The following is an 18,829-nucleotide window of genomic DNA, read 5'->3' as shown; positions in this document are numbered from 1 at the left end:
CAATTATATAAGAACTGTTTTTTATCTCTACTATTTGGTCTGTATAATTTTCCATGAAAATATACAATTTTACCATTTTTCCATGTAGTTTGTCAATTTAATCAAAAATATTTTACATCAACATCAATTTTATGAGAAAATATTTCTAATTTATTTTAATTTATATTAGATATTATGTGTACCATTTTATCTTTATAATTTTCCATGAAAACCTTCAATTTTAAAACTTTTTTCTATTCATTCCTATAATTTTATCAGAAGTATTTTCCATGTAATTCTTTAATTTTATCACAAAATGCATCTACTTTCTTTTTCTTAATATTTAGAAATGTTTTTATGTCCACCCATTTATCTCAATAATTTTCAATAAAAACCATCATTTTTAAAATGCTTTTTGTATTTCTTCAGTTTTATCAGAAATATGTTACAAAACCACTTTCAATTTTATCAGAAAAGTTTTCTAATTATATTTTCAATTACTTAGATATGTTTTTATGTCTACTATTTTACCTATATTATTTTCCATGAAAGTCTTCATTTTAATATTTCTTTTATATTTCTTCAAGTTTATCAGTGATATTTTTGAGTAGCATCTTCAATTTTATCAGAAAATGTTTCCACTTACTTTTTCAATTCATTTAGCAATGTTTTAATGATTACTATTTTATTTATATAATTTTCTATGATAATCTTCAATTTTACCATTTTTTTAATTAATTTCTTTTTTTTATTCGATATAATTTATTTACATTTCAAATGATTTCCCTTTTCTAGCCCCCCCCCCACTCCCCGAAAGTCCCGTAAGCCCCCTTCTCTTCCCCTGTCCTCCCACCCACCCCTTCCCACTTCCCCGTTCTGGTTTTGCCGAATACTGTTTCACTGAGTCTTTCCAGAACCAGGGGCTACTCCTCCTTTCTTCTTGTACCTCATTTGATGTGTGGATTATGTTTTGGGTATTCCAGTTTTCTAGGTTAATATCCACTTATTAGTGAGTGCATACCATGATTCACCTTTTGAGTCTGGGTTACCTCACTTAGTATGATATTCTCTAGCTCCATCCATTTGCCTAAGAATTTCATGAATTCATTGTTTCTAATGGCTGAATAGTACTCCATTGTGTAGATATACCACATTTTTTGCATCCACTCTTCTGTTGAGGGATACCTGGGTTCTTTCCAGCATCTGGCAATTATAAATAGGGCTGCTATGAACATAGTAGAACATGTATCCTTATTACATGGTGGGGAGTCTTCTGGGTATATGCCCAGGAGTGGAATAGCAGGATCTTCTGGAAGTGAGGTGCCCAGTTTTTGGAGGAACTGCCAGACTGCTTTCCAGAGTGGTTGTACCAATTTGCAACCCCACCAGCAGTGGAGGAGTGTTCCTCTTTCTCCACACCCTCTCCAACACCTGCTGTCTCCTGAATTTTTAATCTTAGCCATTCTGACTGGTGTAAGATGAAATCTTAGGGTTGTTTTGATTTGCATTTCCCTAATGACTAATGAAGTTGAGCATTTTTTAAGATGCTTCTCTGCCATCCGAAGTTCTTCAGGTGAGAATTCTTTGTTTAACTCTGTACCCCATTTTTTAATAGGGTTGTTTGGTTTTCTGGAGTCTAACTTCTTGAGTTCTTTATATATATTGGATATTAGCCCTCTATCTGATGTAGGATTGGTGAAGATCTTTTCCCAATTTGTTGGTTGCCGATTTGTCCTCTTGATGGTGTCCTTTGCCTTACAGAAACTTTGTAATTTTATGAGGTCCCATTTGTCAATTCTTGCTCTTAGAGCAAAAATTTCCAAATATTTTTGGAAATATCTTCCATGTAAACCTTCAATTATATATGAAAATTTGTAATTCCTTCTTAATTTAATGTTTTTGTTTATTCGGTTTTCTAATTTTATTTTCAATTACTTACAAAGGTTTTTATGTCCACCATTTTATCTATATTATTTTCCATGAAAATTTTCATTTTAAGACTTTTTTATATTTTTTCAATTTTATCAGCATTAATTTCCATCAAAATCTTCAATTTTATCAGAAAATGTTTCCACTTACTTTTTCAATTCATTTAGCAATGTTTTAATAATTACTATTTTATCTGTATAATTTTCTATGATAATCTTCAATTATACCATTTTTTTATTAATTTCTAAATATTTTTGGATATATTTTCCATGTAAAACTCCAATTATATCAGAAAAAATTGTAGGGCGGCGGCGGCGGCGGCGGCGGCGGCAGCAGCGGCAGCAGTGGCTGCTCCAGCTGAAGGGCCATCAGCAGTGGAACCAAGGCGTCACAGGGTCCAGTTAGGCCCTGCGCCCACGACCACTGACCTTCGCTGACCAGCCGGACAGCAAGCAGCTGCAGTTGTGCGGCGCCTTTCCTGCACGGAGGCCACTTCAGAACTCGGCCTCCCACCAGTCAGGAGAGGAGGATCCATCTTGGTTCCGTACTCCAGGAATCGGACAGACTGAGGTACACAAACATAATCCGAGGCCAACACCGCGGTGGTCTGAGCCCGACGGGCGTTGGCCTGCACCCAGGCCCTGGGCGGGTCGGGGGGCCATCGGGGTGCCAACCCAACCAGGAGGTTTTTTGCCCAGGCCTGCGAGCGCGCCGCCGCCATTTTGCCTGCAGGACGACAGGGAGCTCAGGCGGGCAGACCTGTAACAGGCATAGCCTAAGGCTAACAAAGCGGGGGTCCAGGCCCCAAAAGGCACAGGACTGACCCCAAGAACTGGGCGGCTTGGTGGGCCATCTGTGAGTCAACCCGCCCAGGTGATTGTTAGCAAAGCAGACTCTCCCGGCGCTTTCAGGGAGCGCGGGCGCACACGCCCGCCATCCTAGTCACCTGGCAAACCCAATTAACAGTCAAAGCCTTAGGGGAACTTTGCTCGGACCTTGGCCTCCCAGGCTTTTGCCTGGACTCAGGGACTGGGCGGCCAGGCTAACCTTGTGTGCGATAGCCCGGTTGGCAGATCGGCTGCCCAGCGGAGTGAGCGGAACTCAGGGGAGGTCACAGTAGCATACACCGTCGGCACTCCCTGGGAGTGCACACGGGCTCCATCTGCTCCACAGACACAATCTGGGGCAAGGCCTCAGACAGAAGGCCTTAGCTCTACTCTCTCCTCTTCCGGATCCAGATCAGTCTGGGCGGCAGCATTACATCTCCAAGTCCTGCAAGTGGCTAGCTGGGCTTCCGGGCGGCCAGCTGGGAGAAGTCAGTGTGCTCCAGTGAATCCAGCGGGCCCCAGCGGGAGCCTTCGGGTGCCTGCTTTGGGATCTGAACAGCCTGGGCAGCAGCACACTGTCTACAAGCAGTGCAGGAGGTAAGCTGTGCACCAGAGGCCAACTGGGAAGGGGCAGCTTGCACTGGTGAGTCCAGCACTGACAAGATAAGCTAACACCAGTGAGATCTAGATGGCAAAAGGCAAACGCAGGAACGTCACTAACAGAAATCAAGGCAATATGGCAACATCTGAACCCAATTCTCCTCTACCAACATGTCCTGGATACCCCATCACACCAGTAAAACAAGATCTGGATTTAAAATCACTGGTCATGATGCTGGTACAGGAACACATGAAGGTCATACGTAAAGAAATTCAGGAGACAATGGATCAAAAGGTAGAAGCCCTTGCAAGGGAAACACAAAAATCATTGAAAGAAATCCAGGAGAATACAAAAGCCAACAAGGAGGAAATGCAAAAAACACTTAAAGAAATACAGGAGAACTTTGCTCAACAGGCTGAGGTCATGAAAGACGAAACACAAAAATCTCTTAAAGAAATACAGGAGAACTTTGGTCAACAGGCTGAGCTCATGAATGAGAAAACACAAAAATCTCTTAAAGAATTACAGGAAAACACAAACATGCAAGTGAAGGAGCTAAGCAAAACCATCCAGGATCTAAAATCAGAAGTAGAAACAACTAAGAAAACTCAAAGGGAGACAACTTTGGAGATAGAAAGCCTTGGGAAGAAATCAGGGGACAGAGATACAAATATCAACAACAGAATACAAGAGATAGAAGAAAGAATCTCAGATGCTGAAGATTCCATAGAAACCATGGACTCAACAGTTAAAGAAAATGCAAAATGCAAAAAGCTTGTAACCCAAAATATCCAGGAAATCCAGGACACAATGAGAAGACCAAACCTAAGGATTATAGGCATAGATGAGAGTGAAGATTTACAACTTAAAGGGCCAGCAAATATCTTCAATAAAATTATGGAAGAAAACTTCCCTAACCTAAAGAGAGAGATGCCCATGAATATACAAGAAGCCTACAGAACTCCAAACAGACTGGACCAGAACAGAAATACTTCCCGTCACATAATAATCAAAACACCAAATGTTCTAAACAAAGAAAGAATACTAAAGGCAGTAAGAGAAAAAGGCCAAGTAACATATAAAGGAAGACCTATCAGAATCACAGCAGACTTTTCACTTGAGACTATGAAGGCTAGAAGGTCCTGGGCAGATCTCATGCAGACTCTAAGAGAACACAAATGCCAACCAAAACTACTATATCCAGCAAAACTCTCAATCACCATAGATGGAGAAACTAAGATATTTCATGACAAAACCAAGTTTACCCAATATCTATCCACAAACCCGGCCCTAAAAAGGATAATAGGAGGACAACACCAATACAAGGAGGGAAACTTCACCCTGGAAAAAGCAAGATAGTAACCTTTCATCAAACCCAAAAGAAGTTAAGCATTCAAATTTAAAAAATAACGTCAAAAATGATAGGAAGTAGCAATCACTATTCCTTAATATCTCTTAACATCAATGGACTTAATGCCCCAATAAAAAGACACAGACTAACTGAATGGATACGTAAACAGGACCCTACATTTTGCTGCTTACAGGAAACACACCTCAGGGTCAAAGACAAACACTACCTTAGAGTAAAAGGCTGGAAGACAATTTTACAAGCAAATGGTCTCAGGAAACAAGCTGGAGTAGCCATTTTAATATCAGATAAAATTGACTTTCAACCCAAAGTCATCAAAAGAGACCCTGAGGGACACTTCTTGCTGGTCAAAGGAAAAATACAAAAAGAAGAACTGACAATCCTGAACATCTATGCCCCAAATGTAAGGGCACCCTCTTTTGTAAAAGAAACTTTATTAAAACTAAAAGCACACATTGCACCTAACACAATAATTGTGGGTGACTTCAACACTGCACTTTCCTCAATGGACCGATCAGGAAAACAGAAACTAAACAGGGACACAATGAAACTAATTGAAGCTTTGGACCAATTAGATTTAACAGATATATATAGAACATTCTATCCTAAAACAAAAGAATATACCTTTTTCTCAGCACCTCATGGTACCTTCTCCAAAATCGACCATATAATTGGCCACAAGACAGACCTCAACAAATATAAGAAGATCGAACTAATCCCATGCCTCCTATCCGATCACTATGGAGTAAAAGTGGTCTTCAATAGCAACAGAAACAACAGAAAGCCCACATACACGTGGAAACTGAACAATACTCTACTCAATGATACCTTGGTCAAGGAAGAAATAAAGAAAGAAATTAAAGACTTTTTAGAACACAATGAAAATGAAAACACAACATACCCAAATCTATGGGACACAATGAAAGCAGTGCTAAGAGGAAAACTCATAGCCCTGAGTGCCTCCAAAAAGAAAATGGAGAGAGCATACATTACCAGCTTAATGACACACCTGAAAGCCCTGGAACAAAAAGAAGCTATTTCGCCCAGGAGGAGTAGAAGGCAGGAAATCATCAAACTCAGGGCCGAAATCAATCAAGTAGAAACAAAGAGAACCATACAAAAAATCAACAATACCAGGAGCTGGTTCTTTGAGAAAATCAACAAGATAGATAAACCCTTAGCCAGAATGACCAAAGGGCACAGAGAAAGTATCCAAATTAACAAACTTAGAAATGAAAAGGGAGATATAACAACGGAAACTGAGGAAATCCAAAAAATCATCAGATCCTACTACAAGAGCCTATACTCAACACAACTGGAGAATCTGGAGGAAATGGACAATTTCCTTGACAGATACCAAATACCAAAATTAAATCAGGACCAACTAGACCATCTAAACAGTCCCATAATGCCTAAAGAAATAGAAGGAGTCATAGAAAGTCTTCCAACCAAAAAAAGCACAGGACCAGATGGCTTCAGTGCAGAATTCTATCAGACCTTCAAAGAAGAGTTAACACCAATACTCTTCAAACTATTCCACAAAATAGAAACAGAAGGAACACTACCCAATTCCTTCTACGAAGCCACAATTACGCTGATACCAAAGCCACACAAAGATCCAACAAAGAAAGAGAACTTCAGACCAATTTCCCTTATGAACATCGATGCAAAAATACTCAATAAAATTCTTGCCAACCGAATCCAAGAACACATCAAAACGATCATCCACCATGATCAAGTAGGCTTTATCCCAGGAATGCAGGGTTGGTTCAATATACGGAAATCCATCAATACAATCCACTACATAAACAAACTCAAAGAACAAAACCACATGGTCATTTCATTGGATGCTGAAAAAGCATTTGACAAAATTCAGCATCCCTTCATGCTTAAAGTCTTGGAGAGAACAGGAATTCAAGGCCCATACCTAAACATAGTAAAAGCAATATACAGCAAACCGGTAGCCAGCATCAAACTAAATGGAGAGAAACTTGAAGCAATCCCACTGAAATCAGGGACCAGACAAGGCTGCCCCCTTTCTCCTTATCTTTTCAATATTGTACTTGAGGTACTAGCTCGGGCAATTCGACAACATAAGGAGGTCAAAGGGATACAAATTGGAAAGGAAGAAGTCAAACTATCATTATTTGCAGACGACATGATCGTCTACCTAAGTGACCCAAAGAACTCCACTAGAGAGCTCCTACAGCTGATAAACAACTTCAGCAAAGTGGCAGGTTATAAAGTCAACTCAAGCAAATCAGTGGCCTTCCTATACTCAAAGGATAAGCAGGCTGAGAAAGAAATTAGGGAAATGACCCCCTTCACAATAGCCACAAACAGTATAAAGTATCTTGGGGTGACTCTTACCAAACATGTGAAAGATCTGTATGACAAGAACTTCAAGACTCTGAAGAAGGAAATGGAAGAAGACCTCAAAAAATGGGAAAACCTCCCATGCTCATGGATCGGCAGAATCAATATAGTTAAAATGGCCATTTTGCCTAAAGCACTATACAGATTCAATGCAATACCCATCAAAATCCCAACTCAATTCTTCACAGAGCTAGAAAGAGCAATTATCAAATTCATCTGGAACAACAAAAAACCCAGGATAGCTAAAACTATTCTCAGCAACAAAAGGAAATCTGGGGGAATCAGTATCCCTGACCTCAAGCAATACTACAGAGCAATAGTGTTAAAAACTGCATGGTATTGGTACAGTGACAGACAGGAGGATCAATGGAACAGGATTGAAGATCCAGAAATGAACCCACACACCTATGGCCACTTGATCCTCGACAAAGAGGCTGAAAACATCCAATGGAAAAAAGATAGCCTTTTCAACAAATGGTGCTGGTTCAACTGGAGGTCAGCATGCAGAAGAATGCGAATTGATCCATCCTTGTCTCCTTGTACTAAGCTCAAATCCAAATGGATCAAGGACCTCCACATAAAGCCAGACACTCTGAAGCTAATAGAAAAAAAACTGGGGAAGACCCTTGAGGACATCGGTACAGGGAGAAAGTTTCTGAACAGAACACCAATAGCGTATGCTCTAAGAGCAAGAATTGACAAATGGGCCCTCATAAAATTACAAAGTTTCTGTAAGGCAAAGGACACCATCAAGAGGACAAATCGGCAACCAACAAATTGGGAAAAGATCTTCACCAATCCTACATCAGATAGAGGGCTAATATCCAATATATATAAAGAACTCAAGAAGCTAGACTCCAGAAAACCAAACAACCCTATTAAAAAATGGGGTACAGAGTTAAACAAAGAATTCTCACCTGAAGAACTTCGGATGGCGGAGAAGCATCTTAAAAAATGCTCAACTTCATTAGTCATTAGGGAAATGCAAATCAAAACAACCCTAAGATTTCATCTTACACCAGTCAGAATGGCTAAGATTAAAAATTCAGGAGACAGCAGGTGTTGGAGAGGGTGTGGAGAAAGAGGAACACTCCTCCACTGCTGGTGGGGTTGCAAATTGGTACAACCACTCTGGAAATCAGTCTGGCGGTTCCTCCGAAAACTGGGCACCTTACTTCCAGAAGATCCTGCTATACCACTCCTGGGCATATACCCAGAAGACTCCCCACCATGTAATAAGGATACATGTTCTACTATGTTCATAGCAGCCCTATTTGTAATTGCCAGATGCTGGAAAGAACCCAGGTATCCCTCAACAGAAGAGTGGATGCAAAAAATGTGGTATATCTACACAATGGAGTACTATTCAGCCATTAGAAACAATGAATGCATGAAATTCTTAGGCAAATGGATGGAGCTAGAGAATATCATACTAAGTGAGGTAACCCAGACTCAAAAGGTGAATCATGGTATGCACTCACTAATAAGTGGATATTAACCTAGAAAACTGGAATACCCAAAACATAATCCACACATCAAATGAGGTAGAAGAAGAAAGGAGGAGTGGCCCCTGGTTCTGGAAAGACTCAGTGAAACAGTATTCAGCAAAACCAGAACGGGGAAGTGGGAAGGGGTGGGTGGGAGGACAGGGGAAGAGAAGGGGGCTTGCGGGACTTTCGGGGAGTGGGGGGGCTAGAAAAGGGGAAATCATTTGAAATGTAAATAAATTATATCGAATAATAAAAAAAAAAAAAATTGTAATTCTTTCTTAAATTAATTTAGTAATGTATTTGTCTGCCATTATCTACATAATTTTTCCTGATAAACCTCAATTTTAACAATTTTTCAACAAATTTCTTCAATTTTATCAGAAATATTACCCCTATAAATCTTCAATTTTATCACAAAATGCATCTACTTCCTTCTGCCATTAATTTAGAAATGTATTTTATGTCTACCATTTTATCGCTTTAATTTTCCATGAATATCATCATTTTTAAGTCCTTTTGTATTTCTTCAATTTATCTGAAATAATTTACAAAAACATTTTGAATTTCATCAGAAAAGTTTTCTAATTCCTTTTTCAATTAATTTAGAAATGTTTTTATGTGTAGAATTTTATCTGTACACTTTTACATGAAAATCAGTTTTTAACATGTTTTTCTATATATTTCTTAAATTTTATGTTTTTTGTCAATCAGCTAATCTGTATTATTTTCTATAAATATCTTCAATTTTAACATGTTTTTGTATATATTTTTTATTTTTACAATATTAACTGTATTATTTTCTCTGTAAATATTCAATATAACCCTTTTTCTATATATTTCTTCAATTTTATCAGAAATATTTTCCATGTAAATCATCAATATTATCAGAAAATATTTCTACTTATTTTTCAAATAATTTAGCAACGTTTTTATGACTACCATTTTATCTGCATGATTTTCTATGATAATCTTCCATTTAACCATATCTATATTAGTTTCTTCAATTTTTTTTAGAAATATTTTCCATGTAAAACTTCAATTATATCAGAAAATGTTTATAAAGCCTTCTTAAATTGATTTAGTATTGGATTTTATGTCTGCCATTATCTATATAAATTTTCCCGAAATTTTTCAATTTTAACATGATTTTCTATATATTTCTTCAATTTTATCAGTTATGTTTTCCATATAAATCTTCAATTTTGTCCGAAGATTTTTACTCTTTCAATTATTTTCGAAAAGGTTGTTTATATCAACCAGTTTAACTGTATTAATTTCTCTAAAAATATTCTATATAACTTTTTTCTATGTATTTCTATAATTTTATCACAAATATTTTCTGTGTAGATCTTGAATTTTATCAGAAAATGTTTATAATTCCTCTTTCAATTCATTTAGGAATGTTTTTTAACTTAATCTGTTTATGTTTATCATTTTCCTTGTTAATCTTCTAACAATTTTTCTATATATTGCTTCAATTTCTCAAAAATATTTTCGATGTAAAATTTCAATTTCAACAGAAAATGTTTATAATACCTGTGCCAATTAATTTAGTAATGTTTTTTAGGTCTACCATTTTATCTGTATAATTTTTCATGAAATAATTCCAATTTAACATGTTTTTCTGTATTATTTCAATTTCATCAGAAATATTTCATTGGAAATCTTCAATTTTATCAAAATATTTTATAATTCCTCTTTCAATTATTTTAGAATTTTTGTCAACATATTTAACTGTATTATATTCTCTGAAAACATTAAATATAACACGTTTTCTATATATTTCTTAAATTTTATTTCTTAAATAAAGTATGGTCGATCTGACTGCTTTTTACCATTGCCTGGTTTGGCAACCATCTGCAGCTAATTTAATCTTTAACTCCTCCACATTTGTAGGATAGAAGCTGTTGGTGTTCCTGCTGAGTCACTCTGATATGCCAGCTGTTACTTGTGCTGTGTGATGCTTGAATAAACATGTGGGAGCTGGTTTTTATTGTGAGATGATGATCAACATTCTTACATGTTAATTAGAGCTAATTTTGTTTGGGGAATTCTGTTGTAATTTGTGAATGCATGAGAAAAACTCTATGCTATCCTGGGGTCCCCTAGGGAGCAATCCTGGTGATTTCTCCTTTAGTGTTTGAGAGTGTGCTCTGAATGAATTTATCTCTTTTAAGCAGCATTTGTGTATTAAGCTGTGTCTATGTTAACTGACCTGATGCAATGCAAGCCTCTATGCCAATGTTTGAAGCAATTTTCCTATTGGAGATCTTTATGTGCATTCCCTGGACAACAAAGAGAAGAGGTAACTTCTCTTTCCAGCCTACTCTGGGAGACTCTAGTAAACAGAGACTTAACAATACTGTCAGGAGTGGTCTGGACCAAGGACTTCACAGAGAACCACATCAGAATGCTACATAAGAATCGTGACTTGACATGATCTCCAACAGATCATTTCATCAGTCACCCCAGTCACTGAGATATCCCATACCTCCTGTGTCAAGGACTTCCTAAGCCACACAAGAAGGAATGTCTTGACCACTGGTAGCCTTCTGGGATGGAATCCTCATCAATCATCATATGATGCTTACTTGAAATTGGTCACCTTAGCATTAACATTTGTTTAAGCTTCCAAAATGACCCACTTGCATAAAATCAATTTATGTCTAGAATTCTCAAAAATAACTAATGTATGTACAGCCTGGTCATTTTGGTGCATCATTCTAGATTTATTCATTTTTATTTGCATAGGTGTTCATGCCTACATGCATGTTTATGTACCCTGTCACACCTATCATTGCTCTCAGAGGCCACAGTAGGGTGTAAGATCCCTATGAGCAGGGTTTCAAATGGGTGATATGTCCTATATGGGTGTTAAGCATCAAACCTACATCCCCTGGAAGAACAGCCATGTTCTTAGCTGTTACTGAGTGTTTAAAGTTTCCACCACTCTAAACTTACTCTGACAGGTCTACTCACATTATTCCTGACATGTCTGTTCAAGGCAATGCCAAATGGAATTCCAGGGTTGCTGCTTTCCTGTTGTGTCCCTCCCCCCACAGCATTTAGCTGTGACATTCATGGCCCGCAGCCTCCACCCTTCCCCTGGTGTTATCTCTGGCCCTTGTTCTGTTGGGAACAATACAGCCACTTTCACCTTAACAACCAAGGCTGCCTCAGGGCAGTCTCACCTGGAGACCAGCAGAAACCTACATGACTGGAAGCAGGTGACCTGCTGAGAAGAAGAACCAAGGAATTCTCGGCCATTTGGGGGGCAGGGTTGTTTTCTAAAGACTATATATATTGGCTAAATAATAGTAAAGTCAGTCTCTATCGGCAACTGTCGTCTTGACACAATTCCCTTTTGTCTCCTTCCCGTTTATCCCCAGAATTCTCTTCCAGGTCCCCAGTTCACATGTGGCCGCGGGGGCTACACTGTTGTGGTGTTATTGTTGTTTGTTTGATTTCCATTTCCATGGTATTCTCTTAGGCCTAACTGAAGTGTGAACACCTATATAGTTTGATCCCCCTGAGAGTGTACTTAGGATTCAGCCCTTTCAAAGGTTAATTCTGAAATTTAGGCTGAGAGATGAAATCCAGAGTCCCTTCAGGTTTACAAAGCAGGGAACCACATGGATGCTAGCAAATGAAAACATAAGCTGATTATTTCAATTCCACATAAATAGGAAATTTTGAATTTCCTAAACTTTCACTCACCTGATATGGTTATACTGTCTTCAAATTGTATGTCGTATATTCTTAAAATCTCTTAAAAAGTAGCCAGGGTTAGACCAAAGTGTAAAATCAGTGCCCCAAGCCTGACAACCTGAGTTCAGTACCCTGTACCCATACATAGTTAGGAGGGAACTACCTCCTGCATGGTCACCTCTGCCCTCACATGTGTGAGTATGCATCCCAAGAACAGCTAAATAAATACAAGAAAATTGACTTTGAATAAGATCATGCTCTCTGTAGGTGTTTTTCTCTGTCACCTTGCCAGAAGCTTTATAGATCTGTGTCAAACTACAACTGAGAAAATATCCCCATCTGACAATAGGCAAGTCTGGGAAAGCATTTTCTTGATTAATGACTGATGTGGAAGTGTCTTCCTCACTCTGGAAGATGCCATCCCTGGACAGGTGGTTCTCTGTGGTGTAAGAAACCCAAATAAGTACCCCTGGAGGAGGAATCTTGGTTCTTCAGTGGGTAGTGCTTCAACGTCTGCTTTCTGGTTACTGCCCTGCTTGAGTTCCTGCCCTAAGTTCCAGTGACCTTCTACTTGGGAAAGAAAATCAACCTATTCCTTTTCAAGTAGGAAATTCCCTAGTCCTACTGAGCATGGATGCCAGAGGGGAACTCTGTCTCCTCCCCTCCTCTGAAGTGAGCACTCCTGCTTGAAGGATATGGAAAGGCATGACTGAGGCTCCTGTCCAGACACAAGTCCTGCTGGGGATAACCTCTGAACAGGATCTGTGTATTCATGGAAAAATGGACATCTATCTACTCCCAAATTTTAACTCTTTTCTTGAAAGTTTTTAGAGACTACCTGGTGTGTGTGTGTGTCTGTGTGTGTGTCTGTGTCTCTCTGTGTGTGTGTGTGTGTGTGTCTGTGTGTGTGTGTGTGTGTGTATCAGTGATTGTGTATTGGAGTCTATTAGGAAGGATATCAAAACTCTGTTGACATGGTTTAAGGGAAAAGTATGTCTATCTGATTAAGAAAATAGGATCCACCTCTGGGTGTGACTGGCAACCCAGCTCTCTGAATGAATGTTACTTACTGTCCCTAAGAGTTTAGCTACACTAGTCGATCACCTCTGAAAGGGACAATTGTTCCAGCAGTCTCATTTTCCTAAAGCCATGCTGAGATAGGAAATACAGTTAACCTCTAGCAGGATGATGTGCCGGTTGCTCTCAGAAAGCCCACCCTTGACTCTGCAGAACCTTGTAGAGCTTTCTTCCCACAGCACTGCAGAACCTGCTCAGAAGAGTGTATCTTCTCAATTTTCTGCTTCCTACCTTTCCTCAAACCTAAACAAGCTTTTTTTTTTTCTGATGCCTTTGGCTTTCTTGCTGTTTCTCTATAGCTGCCAACCCTCCTTAGACATATGACAACTTTTTAACAATGTCGTTCTTTCTCCCTCTTTTTTAGCTTCCTACTCTTGACAAATGGCAAAATCCACTGCCTGTCTCCCCTGGGGTTTTCCTCTTGGATTTGAATAAAAGGTGTCCTTCTGACTCTGTTTCACAATTAATTTAACAAGTCTAAAAAGTCTAAATAGGGAACTCCAGTTTCCTCAGTACCAAGTGGCATGCAACACAAGGCTTCCCACAGGTTTCAGTAACGTCATGAACTCTGCTCTTTAGGAGTATACAGATCTGGAAAGGATACTATCAGCATGCTATCCTTAATGGAGACAATTAGAATATTCGAAGTACCACAGTGTTAGGAAAAATGAAATTCATATCCATAGGATGGAACTCTAGACATGGTTTGAACGCACATTATAATAAAAATTAATGGAAAATGATTTTACACAGCCAAGGTATCAGTGCTCTGCATCATTTCCAAAGTGTGGGAGAGCAGACATTTCCACATTGTCTCCCCAGTAATACAATTTTCTGTGAGATCTCTGGTGCAAACTATTAATATAAAATACAGATTTTATGATTTTGAAACACCTTCAACATTGCCTTATAGACAAATGTTTACAAGGTATACTGCTATACCAATAGAAAATCTGGCAGTGGAAGTGAATTGCTTCATCTCCTTCAGGCCTTTCTCTAGCCCCCCACCCCCCAACTGGGGATCTTTATGCTCAGTCCAATGGTTGTCTCAGAGCATCCACCTCTGTATTTGTCAGGAACTGGCAGAGCATCTCAGGAGTCAGCTATATGGAACCCCATAGGAGGAACAACAACATGAACCCAACAGTACCCCCAGAGCTCCCAGGGACTAAATCACCAAACAAAGAATACACATGGAGGGACCCATGGCTCCAAGTGCAAATGTAGCAGTGAATAGACTTGTGCGACATCAAAGGGAGGAGAGGCCCTTGGTCCAGAAAAGGCTCAATGTCCCAGTGTAGGGGAATGCCAGGACAGGGAAACACAAGTGGGTAGGTTGGTGAACAGAGAGTGGGGAATGGGAAAAGGTGTTTTAAGAGGGGAAAGCAGTAAAGAGGATACCATTTGAATGTAAATAAAGAAAATATCTAATAAAAAAGAAATGACAAATAAAACAACTAAATTGCTATCATTTGAGCTCCAGTGAGATAAGATTTTAACAGACCCCTGTCCTTGAACTCTTTGTGGATATAAAACAAAAACCTTATAACTTGACAACATTGAAGATGGTGAACTATAAACCAAGTCTTCTGCAAAAATGGTAGAGAAAAGACCTGACTTGGCTTATCAACCATGAAAGCCAAAACCCCAGATAAGCAGTGTTTGGTGATAAACACAAGACTCCTGTAAGGAGCCTCCATGTTCACAGACTGGTAGACAGGTTGGAATGTCATTTGGGCAGAGAGATTGGAATTTGATATGTTCAGAGGCCATTTATCATGGACGGGTTTTCAACTTCAGAAACAGACATTCCTTGACATACTCTGCACCTGAGCTTGCCTCTTAGATAATAGCTTCATACAGGCTACTAACTTTGCCTTAAGATATTGTAATAAGAAACAAAATCCCTTTGAATCTGTCACCATAGCAGACTACTGGCTTTCACCAAAGCAACAGCTAAGAATGTCATCAGATAGTGTCTTAGACATATATAACCTTCTCTCCTGCTCTGTGTAATGTTCTATAACACAACAATGGCAAGAACTCAGAGTTCCAAACACAACAAAGTTTCCCCTTCCTATGACATCATGTCTGTGACATTTTGATGCTGATATGCTATAGATGAAATTAAATTTTAGGCATTTGAATTTGTCATTTAATTCAGGCATCACCATAGTTAAAAACTCAAATTACTATATTTATGCCAAAAGAAACAGCAAGGACAGGGACAAAAGACATTTTTATTTTGTAATAAATATCAGAGTTTTGTAGTGTTAGAATCACTGTATACAGAATAGCACATCACAGAAAAATGAAACAACCACCCCAAAAACAACAAAACAAAAACACAAACAATAAGAACCACCAACAAAAACCACAACAAAACAAATCAACAAATAATAAAACCTAAAACACAAACAAAAACAACAAAAAACACAACAATAACAACAAACAACAAAAACAAATCACAATAAAAAAACAGAAAGCAAACAAACAATGTAAAACAAAAACAGCAATTCAATGACTAAATCCAGAAATAAACACTATTTCTAGAGCACATGGCCTCCAGTGGGTTTGACAGCAGCAGTTTCTAAGCTTGCTGTAGTTGCATGCATCCTAGACACGGCATTAGAGCAGCAGTCCCACATCCTATGATAGGACTATATTTAAGATAGTGGGGAACATCCAGTCAAACATCTTGGTACCTGTTTTAAATCACTTCAATTCCTCCTACTTGATGTATATTAGAAAAATTGATGGAAAAGGACAGGGATGGGGACCATAGCAGCCAAGTGGATGTTACAGAAAGAGACTACAGGATTTTCCATAGCACCCTCTTCCTGAAGATGGGCATGTGCTTTGGAGAAAAGGTCACAGGCTGGTCTCTAGCTGTGTGATTTGCATGTTTTCAAGTAAACATTCCAGAATCATTCCCATTCAGTTGCTGAGGAATCTCCTCCAATGCCATACTGTATTGCTTCCACTCCAAAGGGTCAAGCTTGATGTTCCTTAGAGACTTGCTCTCATTTTGTAAATATTGGAATATGGTGTCAAGGTAGTCTTCCCTGTCTGTCCATTTGAATGAAGGTATACAATACTTTCTTGTATTTTTTTTTTTAATCGATTACCACCAGGCTCCTATATAAGCTCTGGTGAGCAGGCACCAAGATAAGTTATTTTTTTCAAAGAGACTGATTCCTTGAGTTCATCTTTTCAGAGAACTTTAACCCCTATGAATTAGTTTGCTGTAAAAGAAAGTACTAAACACATGAAGAATCGGGTAGCCCTAGTTTCATTTCTCTCAACCAGAAAGGTTCATGTAGAAATTGATGACCTCACCATTGAGCAAATGATCATTCTTCAGAGTCTGGATAACTCTCAGGGTGATTTGCAGCCTAAATCTGCTGCTTAGAATTTCCTCTAGGGGTTCTGGATCCAATGCATTCTTAGTTTTCTTCTTTTGTCCTCTGTAATACCAAGGACTTAATCCACTTCTCTGGCCTTTTCTTGGTGTCTGTGAGGCTTTTTCTCTGCTGCAAGTACTGTCATCTTTTGGGGGAGTAATTTATCTCCTCCTCCACTATCCAAAATGATCTGAGCTAGTGTTCCAGGTTAGTCTGTCTCTAAGATGTTCCCCCTTCTTCCCTCAAGGTTTAAACAACTTTTCTTTTGTGTACAAGATTTCTCCTATGCACACCACTTCTCTGTCTTGTCTTGTGAAAGACAATCTTATGGCATAAAGATTAGGTGGTTATCCATGTTGCAGAGTTGTTTCTGATCCATGACCTTGCTCTGACCAACTTGTGTCACTGAGGTGTTTGAACAGATTGGGTGAGGCCTGTGTGGGTTGGACCTCACATGATGGTTGCATTGATTTAACCTTTTATACTTTTACTTCTGGGGAGTTTGTTCATTTTCCTTCATGATGGAATAGGAGAACTTGAGATTCTTGCAACCATCAGCAGGCTTCCTCTCAATTTCAGCCTGCTCTGGAGGACCTTTGGTACACTCTAAGGGTTTGATTTATCTTGGACTCTCTTCCTAGGGTTTCCTTTGTTCAGCTCTTCCCTCTGAAGTGCTAAGTCTTCTTGATCCTGAGGAGTCTTCTTCTGAGCATTGCTGGGCTCTTTAAGACCATCTCTGTTCCATCCTGACATTTCCACTTTGGACCTTGTCCCAAAACTTGGGGCTTTCTCTCTGTCCCAACTTTCCTCCTGGTATTTCTGTCTTCACCCTTTTCCTGAAGCTTCTGGCTCCATCTTCATACCATATTGTTTACACTGCCACATAGAGAACTGCTGGGACTGCTTTCTCCAATGAGTTTGCTCTGGTACAGTACTCCCTATCTAATTTCTAAGCAAAAGCAATCATATGCCTGGCTCGGGGTGGGTACTGGGTTGTTTGCCCTGGTGTCTGAAAAATCCCTTCTTCCAGTAGATGTTTGGTTCAATGTCATAAAACTATTAGGCCCAGAATAACTCTTCTTTATAAATAGAGTTGGCTGTGCACATCAGGGTCAGTCAAAGAATGGAGATAATTAAACTGGCAATAAGGGAAAATGATGAGTGAACAGTCAGTCAAAGAATGGAGATAATTAAACTGGCAATAAAGGAAAATGATGAATGAACAGTCAGATGTTGGCACTTAGCCAGGGTTCACTCTGGGAAACTCCAAGGAATTCTAAGAATATGTCCCCAGCAGTATCCTTCTGGGGCGCTATAACCAACCAAATACCCCAAATTTCAAAATCGAACTAATCATCCTAGTTAATCACAAGTGAAACACCAGGCCTTAACCTAACAGCTAATAATTCAGAGGCAACATCAGGAATTATGTCTGACTCATGGGGTTGCCCCTAGCCACAGCCTTCAAGGTTCCATAGCTAGTGGTGATGTCATCTGAAAGAACACAAATCAATGTTCTTGGAGGATCAACTTCCTCCCCAAACACACCTGGGGCCAGGATTTCAGAGAGTTCCCTATTCAGAGTGGGAATTTGTAAGGAATGAATACATATCTCAGTTCTCTTTGACAGAGTATCCCTTGACAAGGAAACATCACTACTTCTGTTACAATCCTAGCAATAACAAAAGCCCTGAATTCCTCTTTATAAAACAGTAGGAAGAATTCAATGGTAGCTGCAGTTACAGGGGTATGTGTTTCTAGTGGGTCCTGGGATCTGAACTCCAGCTGCCATGATCAAACAGCAAGCACTTTAACCACTGATGCATCACTGGTCCCTTGAGTAGCTCTTTGACCTACTCTCAAAAGTATGGAGCTATTTTTACAAAAATGTGAGAAAGGAGTTGAGACACATTGCTTGTTTTTTTTCAAATAAAAATATTAACCAATCATACAAGTATATTCATACCACTTTTTTACTGTAAGGAAAAAATGTAATTTTTTCTATAAAAGGTTTGAATTTTTGTGATTGTTATTTGCCCAGGTCTCATTTTTGTACAAGGCTTCATTCT

At 38.9% G+C, this 18,829-nt stretch overlaps 1 pseudogene; it reads right to left on the bottom strand.

Moving 5' to 3' along the window:
- Positions 1 to 16,168: 16,168 nt before the first annotated feature.
- LOC127674330 (sentrin-specific protease 2-like) lies at positions 16,169 to 17,645 on the bottom strand (annotated as a pseudogene).
- Positions 17,646 to 18,829: the final 1,184 nt, after the last annotated feature.

The sequence above is a fragment of the Apodemus sylvaticus genome, chromosome X (genome assembly GCF_947179515.1).
Source record: "Apodemus sylvaticus chromosome X, mApoSyl1.1, whole genome shotgun sequence".
In the NCBI taxonomy this organism is placed as follows: domain Eukaryota; kingdom Metazoa; phylum Chordata; class Mammalia; order Rodentia; family Muridae; genus Apodemus; species Apodemus sylvaticus.
Note: the sequence above shows the minus strand (reverse complement) of the source record. Positions and strands in the feature narration are given on the sequence as shown.